Consider the following 9229-nt stretch of genomic DNA (forward strand, 5'->3'; position numbering starts at 1 on the left):
GTGTTCACTGCTGTTACCATAATCTCTAGCGAGGTTCTGTGTCTTTCCGAAGCTTTTAGATCATCCTTCTTTAGCACCCCGTCCGTCTTTTTCACTCGAAAGCTGAGTGTTTTTATTTTCCAGTTCAAATCCGCAAGTTGTCTCCATGTTGCTTAACAACGTCCCTTCGGAGGTGCCACTTTGTCGAAAACGCACAACGAGAAACGTTTCCTGTATACTCACAATTTAATTCTTCTGCATTACAATCTACAACACTCGACTCAACTCAACAATTCACTCAGGAAAAACTGATCGGGGCAAAGTACATTATCAGACAATCACGCAATTCTTATCGTCAGTCATCTAGGTAATAAAATCAATTTTTGCAGTTTCCGACATCCATGAGGCACTTATCTCGGCGACTTCAAGGACGAACTCGATTCCGGAGATCACATCGTCGAATTCTGCTCGGGCGGTCCGAAAAACTACGGCTACAAAACGGCCCAAGGAAAGACCGTGTTTAAGGTACGCGGGTTCTTGCTCAACGTAGAAGGGAGCGCTCAATTAAATTAACACCTTGGACGAGTTACATAATCGTCTAGACGAACCTCGCACCTCACGCGTCACGCAATCTCACACCATCCACAGAAATTCCAAGACCTACACGTTAGAGACGCAACAATCCCACAAATATTGCTGTCTCGTCTATTCCAAACGTGTCCTGGACCCCACGACGGCCAAGACCTACCCGTACTACGGCTACGAACGTCTCATCGATGAGGATCTGGATCTTGCAGAAGCCTTAGCAGACTTTAATATTTGGGTAGTGGGTTCTGGATCCCACGACCATTTTCGATGTTTTAGGGACGAGGCTAGGCATTAGGCCTCCTCACACGTTCCCGCTTGTAAATAGTTTTGTTTGTTTATCGATTAATCCGGTTATGATTCGTAAAAAACAAACCCATTTTCGTGATCTCTCTCTCTTTTCTATTCCGTCCGCAATCTTGAATAAGTGATTTTGCGTGATCTCACGTGGAATCTCGCATGACCCCACGCAACGTTGCGTGTTCCTGTGTGGTATTCCGCGCGATCCCGCGTGATGTGGCGTGGCTCCTCGTGGGATCTCGCGTGACGTCATCCCAGTTCGTTATCGTGTAGTCCGTGACGTCATGCTTCCTCCTCTTATCCTTCCTGTCGGACCCTATAAGCTGCTTTTGAAAGGAGCCTTTTGATTGCTTAATCCTGATACATTTTTGTGATGTCACGGCGGCGGCCATCTTATTGACCCTTAGCTCAGAACCGGGGGGGTTCTCTCGTTCCGGGGGTAGGCCGCGACACGATCTTGATTTTGTGGACTTTGACCCCCTGCTCTAAACCAATCAGAAGCCTCCATTTTTACGTGTGCACGTGATAAAGGCTGCCGCCGTGACGTTACAAAAATTTCAACCAATCAGAACGCTCCTTTCAAAAGTGGCTTATATGGGCCGATAATACTACTTACGAAAATAGTCAGTCTGTTTCAATCTGCAATTATTCTTTCATTTCAAATGAAAGTTGTTAGTATGGGCAGGAGCCCATCACCCGGAGCGTGCAACTTACCTATTTTCGTGCGACGGCGTTTTCACAAGTAAGGTTATTTTTAGATTGAATTTCCCGCTAATGAGACTCCCACAGGAGCCCGATGACCAATTACAAGAAATTAAGCTGACGTCATAGGGTCACCGAACCGGAACTGCCTTTGTTTTTTGACCTAATTCACGGGAAGGGCTAGTCTAAAAATAAACCTACTTGTGAAAACGCCGTTTCACAGACGCTGTATGGAAGTTGCACGCTCCAGATGGGCTCCTGGTATGGGTAATCCAAATGGTGACGAGTGAAATTAGGGAATTATTTCACACCTGTTTTGTCCAAAATGGGAAATAATTTGATTCTGGACAAGACGCAAGTGAGATTATTCCCTAATTTCACGAGTATACCATCTCATTAGCTATTAATATCATGGGAGACAAATTACGTCCATAAGACGCCATTTTGGCATTGTAAGAAAAGTTGCCATGGCAACATTGTAATTCCACATTAATGCTGAAATTTCACGCCAAAATTAAGGAGTATTTTCATTGCTGAAATTACGTACCAGAGGAGAGATAAGGAAAAAGAGCAAACGGAGAAGCGACGAGATGGAGAAGTGTGTAAACAACAATGTGCAAGCAAACATATTGTGCTAATCACAAATTGACTCAAGAACTTGTTAAATTTAAGTCTCCAGTTACTGTTATTAGCCATCAAAAACTGATAAATTCTTGGGTGTCAAAGACGCTAATGAATCCATTCTATGAAAAATGTTGACTGAATTTTCAAAGCATCATTACTCATAGATTATCCGGTATATCGGGTTCAAATTTTCAGAGAAAGCTCATTATGCAATGCGCTTTCAATATTTAGTACTTTAAATTATATTATTCTCGGCTGACTGATTAGAAAACGACTGCCTTGTGCTAATGACCCAAAAAATGTAAACGAAGATTCTTCAATTGGCATGGGCGTAAGGCGCACCAGAATGTCCAAATTGGGTTTGTAAGGTCTTTGAACCACTTTTGTATTTTGTCAGGATTCGCATGACAGAGACGATGAGGAAGCCGAGGAACCTGTGAAAAAACGCATACGCGGAGCTACAAACTGGAGCAAAAACTGAATGTGAAACGAGAAACCTTTTGTAAAAAATGCTTATTGCACTTAGGAAAAGACCTTGCACAGCGTTAATTGTACATATCTTGATAAGTAAACAATACACCATTTTTGTGACAATTCGGTAGAACAGGGGCGTAGCCAGGATTTCTAGGAGTGGGGGTTCCAAATTGGTTCCAACGAAAACTATTGCTCTAAAATCCTTACATTACGTACGTACAAGATTTTGGCGTTTACGCTATGTAAACAGAAGACGCCTTGGTTGCCGTTGAGCGAACGTGTTTATCACTTCCTCGATATTTATGTCTCGGTGGTAATTGATATTCATCAACGCCAGCCCAGATTCTCGCTCGCTTGACCTGGTCGACCTCAAGTATGTCTTTAACTTTCTTAGTGTACTGAATGAGCGCTCACATTCAGCTGACGTTATCGGCAACGTGCACAAAATGAGGACCAAGGTGTGGATGTTAGGAAAGAACTCTCGATCGCATGCTGCGAGTGTCTGAACTGCACTGGTGGTGAGGTCGGCATCCTCAGTGCGGCACCACTTCCTGTTCCATCGCAGGAGCTCAACATCAACCACATGAGGAGAAAGAAGGTCGTTCTCATAAAACTCCAGCGCTGCTTCAATGTCAGGATTTCTGTTTCATGTCTCCGAAATTGCAAGTGAAACGCAAATAGATACCACAATGACGTTCACTGTACTTATTGTAAGCATAGAACAAAACGAAGAATTTCAGGAATCGAGAGTCCATTACACTCTTGCTGGGATAAAATCACTGTTAAAAATAGGAGAGGGGGGGGGGGATTCCTTGGCGCGAGAGGGGGGTTCCGGAACCCCTGGAAGCCTCCCCTGGCTACGCCGAGAACATCGAGATATCCGTGAACAACACTTGATGCTGTTCTTTGACCATCTTAACTTTAGTTATTACTCAGTAATGAAGACAATCAAGGATTTCTTTATTACTTTTTATCTTCCTTGAACTTTTTTCTTGAAATGTTAAGCAACATTTTATCGCAATATCTACAGTCAAACGTACACTGTATTAGTTCGTAATTTCACTTAACTATCTTTAAAAACACGATACCATGAACTTTAATTTAATGCTTCGAACAGCATGTGGATTAAATAAAAGTATAACTTACCCACTACCAAACTGAAGGCAGCACAATCTCACAGCACACAGTTCCGAGCACAGTGTATTCCAAAGTCAAATTTAGTAAAGACGATGTTGAGCTTTCGCGGATTTTGGACCTTCAAACAACTGAATAGCGGCAAAGGGAAGAAAAAAATAACAAGGTGATAAAAATCGCTTTGATGGCCCCTCTGAGAGTAAAAGAAATGATTTGAAATACTTTCCCGCTTATTTTTCTTCCTTCTTGCCGTCTTCGTCCTGACAACAGGGAATTTATGAATGGACCATTTTATTTTTGAGAGGGGTGGGGGAGTTGGGCAGTTACCCAAAAATAACTCCTGCACAGCAAAAGTAGAGAAAAAAAAATTCATGCTCAGTGGGCTAAGGGGAATAAATCGAGCATTTTTGTCCTGTTAGACAAAAGGAAAAACTAATCTGTAATTTTTGTTTGTTAATTACAACAGACAAAAATGCTGTGTAATTATTTGTATAATAATTCACCTGTTTGTGTTTCATATCATAAATATCATAAATATATCATTTCTATCTATCTCTTTTTACTCGGACAAGTAAGGGCACCGAGTTATAAATCACGTTAGATTTCAGTTTTTTTTCCGGTGCAGCAAAATGCACAATAGAAAGCAGGTGGCGGTGTTTGATTAGGCAATGCACAATAGAATAGCACTTGGCAAATGTTTTGATTGGACAATGCACAATAGAAGGCCCGTGGTGCTGTTTACATTGGTTAATAAAAGCAAACCATGTAGTCTAGAATCATGGAGAGCACTGTGATGCGTTGTTTGGATTACTGAAGATCGACGTTGCGTTCGCTTAATCGATTTCTTCATGGGGCGCTCAAAACACATACAAAGAAAGGCACACGCTTTTCGCGGTAGACCCACACCAAAAGATGTCGAGCGTAAGATTCGAAACGGGTCGTTCCGCGAACTGAATGAAACTGAAATCTACTCAAATGTAATTGAAATAGACGCAACTATTGGGAGCGATACAGGTCAAAATACTGATTCTTTAATAAGCAGCGATTACTTTAATGAAAACTACTCTGAAGATGACAGCGACAAAGAAAATAACTCCACAAATAACATTGACAAAAAGAAGTAAATGCAAGGAGTTACGAAACGGCGTAAATAAACCTCTCGGAGAGGCTGAAGCTGAGTACTGGACTAAGACTTTGAATAAAGCTGAAAAAGGATCAAGTGAATACTGGAGCACTATAAGAAAAATGACTAATAAAGAGCAGAAAAGAAAGAAAATAAATTCAATTCGAAAAGGAGATGGAACTTTGCTATGTGACGATAAAGAGAAAGCAAATGCTACGATTACTTCGCTACAAATGGAGAGAAATTAGCTTCCTGCTTGCCAGTAGCAACTCAAAACAAAATTGCATCCTTTGTAACAAGAGTGACTCCAAACATAGACAATGTCAATCTGAGTGAAGAATTATTTAGAAAGAAGTTAAATAAGATCAATACAATGAAAGTTCTGGCCAATCAACTGTCTTATGGTTTTTAATTCATATTAAGCAATCTAAGTTTTAGAGAAATGACTTACCCACCCAAATTGAAAATCGGAACAGTTAAAACTATCCACAAAATGGAGACAAGGAAGACTGCCGTAATTATCGACCACTTACAATGCTGAGTATACCCAGCAAAATAACAGACTCGGTCATATGTGAAACACTGGATCCTCACTTACATCTGATACTTCATAAAAATCAGTGGGGATTTAAAAAAGGTTTGTGTTCAGAAGCACTACTGTTGTACCTTACTGAAACATGGAAGAAATTAATTGATAATGAGAAAGGTAATTGGTGCAAGTTTTATAGACTTTCGCAAGGCATTTGACTCAGTTGATAGAAATATTCTGCACTACAAATTACAAAGCTGCAGCTTAAGCGGAAATCTCCTAACATGGCTAGATAGTTACTTGACTGGTAGATACCAGTTTGTGGATATCAACGGAGTACAATCAGAATTCTTGGGTGTGAAATTGGAGTACCACAAGGATCCTTATTGGGCCCGAGACTTTTCTCAGCCTATATAAATGACCTATGTGACGCAATCGCAAACGGAGAAATACACCTATATGCCGACGACACTACCACCTATGTTGTAGGAGAGAATATTGAAGAAGATATCAAACAACTTAATGTAGTATTTGGGGAGATATGCAGGTGCTCCAACGTAAATAAACTTGCCATCCATTCAGGTAAATCAGAAGTGATGATTATACAGAAGAACAGTTTCATCGGTCCCCTACTACCCCGTCAAATTTGAAAATGTCACTATTAATTAGAAAAATTCAACCAAGTGCCTAGGAGTAACTCTAGACAATAGATTGAAGTGGAGGCAGCACATATAGATAATATATTAAGTAAATACTATACTAAGCAGGTACATTCTTTAAAAAATATCAAATATCTACCGAAAGTAACTTATTAGAAGATATATACTTTAAAACAGTAATACCTAAGATTATGTATGCAGTTGGGGTATGGGGAAACTGTTCGAGCGCAAAGTTTCAGGAGATGGAATGCATACATATTAAGGTGGCTAGAATTAATTATTAAGAAAGTATAACACGAAATGTGCAGGAATGCGAGACCCTGATTACTGCAAAGTGGCAAGACTTAGCGTACATATATAAACGTAAATTAGCTCAGTGTAGAAATGTTTAAGATAAAGGAAGGAGAACATAGATTGGGACAAAATTTCATATTTATTGGATCAGAAAGGAAAGGAATATAAAGGCACAAAGAAAAGGGTAAAAAGAACAAAAAAAGCACTACTCTAAAATTCGTACTTCTTTGCTTCTGAGACTAGGTATCCAGTCCACATCACCTGGAAACTGAACAAGATAGCCCTTTTAAGGGCTATCTTGTTCAGTTTCCAGGTGGAATATGACAAATTTAAAAATTTGTCATATTCCATAACAGTTCCAGGTATCCATCCAAGATACTTTGTTTCCCCATCGACTTTCTCCTCATATTCCACTTCAACTCTCTTGCCAATCATTGCCTCTTCCAACTTTTTCGTGGATGACCGTGCCTCGAGTCTTGCCCTTTTATCAGGTGGATCACACTTGCGTGTCCGAGGCTATCCAGATAATCTGGTAAACAAAGTCCTCGCAGAAGTCAAATTTACAAATGGAAAGTCGGCACTTCAACAAAAACCGCAAAAAGTGCAAAACGGAATAATGCCTTTTGTCACACAGTACAATCCATCAGTGCCTAACCTTAAAAATATTTTAATGAGCAAGTGGTATTTAATCGAAAACCAACCAATGCTGAGAGAAATATACAGAGAACCACCTCTCACCTCCTACAGGAGAGGAAAATCTCTAAAAGACATACTTGTTAGAGCTAAACTCCAAAGGTCAAAGACCTATTACGCCACGAAATAGCGGGAGTCGTGTTTAGCCTGTCAACCCCTTTTAACCTGAAACTATGAAATGTGTGACATAATTAAATTTTCGATGGAAATGTGAGGTAGATTTTGGTCGTAATGTTGTCATCCTCCTTACCGCAGATAACTCCTTTTTTGTTTTTTCAAAGCGAAAGAAGTAGAGCTCTAGGCTGGAGAGCCCCTTTACTTGAGAGCCGTTGTCTTTCTAAAAGGCGACTGTAAGAGAATGCCTGTTTGTCGCTGAAAACTAGAGTTTGCTAGTTTTTAATGGCGAAAGAAATAGGGCTCCGACTTGAGGTAGTCTGAGAGCTTGTGATCTTTCTATTTTGCGATTTAAGAGCGTCGGGTTTTTTAGTAATGCTTTGTCGCGTGTAGGAAACCAGTGCGTTCCTAGGGTTTGCTAGGTTTAGGCGGTTTCAAGTTTGAGGAGGAATTGAGGCTCCGACTAAAAAGTCCTTGAGTCATTTGTCCTTCCTGTAAGCGACAATAGGAGCATTAGGAAAGAGGCTCGTTCACGTTGATCATGGTGTTTCTTGCAACCTGGTACAACGTTCTCTGCAGCGAACCTATCAGAAACACCATGATCAACGTGAACGAGCCTGTGGTGGACAAATGACTCAAGGACTTTTTAGTCGGAGCCTCAATTCCTCCTCAAACTTGAAACCGCCTAAACCTAGCAAACCCTAGGAACGCACTGGTTTCCTACACGCGACAAAGCATTACTAAAAAACCCGACGCTCTTAAATCGCAAAATAGAAAGATCACAAGCTCTCAGACCACCTCAAGTCGGAGCCCTATTTCTTTCGCCATTAAAAACTAGCAAACTCTAGTTTTTAGCGACAAACAGGCATTCTCTTACAGTCGCCTTTTAGAAAGACAACGGCTCTCAAGTAAATTAAAACGGGCTTTCCAGCCTAGAGCTCTACTTCTTTCGCCTTAAAAAAAAAGGGGGTATGAGATAATTTATCTGCGGTAAGGAAGATGACAACATTACAACAACTAATTGAGAAGGAAATGATCCCCTTATACATTCAGACGAACATTTCGCAGATAATTAATCGCGAAATCACTGATTCCCTAATATATTCAGATGAACATTTCGCAGTTAATTAATCGCGAAGTCACTGATTCCCTCATATATTCAGACGGACATTTCGCAGTTAATTAATCGCGAAGTCACTGATTCCCTAATATATTCAGACGAACATTTCGCAGTTAATTAATCCCGAAATCACTGATTCCCTAATATATTTAGATGAACATTTCGCAGTTAATTAATCGCGAAGTCACTGATTCCCTAATATATTCAGACGAACATTTCGCAGTTAATTAATCGCGAAGTCACTGATTCCCTAATATATTCAGACGAACATTTCGCCGTTAATTAATCGCGAAATCACTGACTCCCTAATATATTCAGATGAAGATTTCGCCGTTAATTAATCGCGAAGTCACTGATTCCCTCATATATTCAGACGAACATTTCGCAGTTGATCGCGAAATCACTGATTCCCTAATATATTCAGGCGAACACTTCGCAGTTAATTAATCGCGAAGTCACTGATTCCCTAATATGTTCAGACGAACATTTCTCAGGTAATTAATCTCGAAGTCACTGATTCCCTAACATATTCAGACGAACATTTCGCAGTTAATTAATCGCGAAGTCACTGATTCCCTAACATGTTCAGACGAACATTTCGCAGTTAATTAATCGCGAAGTCACTGATTCCCTAATATATTCAGACGAACATTTCGCAGTTAATTAATCGCGAAGTCACTGATTCCCTAATATATTCAGACGAACATTTCGCAGTTAATTAATCGCGAAGTCACTGATTCCCTCACATGTTCAGACGAACATTTCGCAGTTAATTAATCGCGAAGTCACTGATTCTCTTGTATGCATATATGTACAAAGCGAAATTCGAGATTAGTTAACGGCGAAATTTGGAGCTGTTATTTTAGAAATCAAAATATTTTGAAAAATATACAGAGATG

The sequence above is a fragment of the Montipora foliosa genome, chromosome 4 (genome assembly GCF_036669935.1).
Source record: "Montipora foliosa isolate CH-2021 chromosome 4, ASM3666993v2, whole genome shotgun sequence".
NCBI classification, from domain to species: Eukaryota; Metazoa; Cnidaria; class Anthozoa; order Scleractinia; family Acroporidae; genus Montipora; species Montipora foliosa.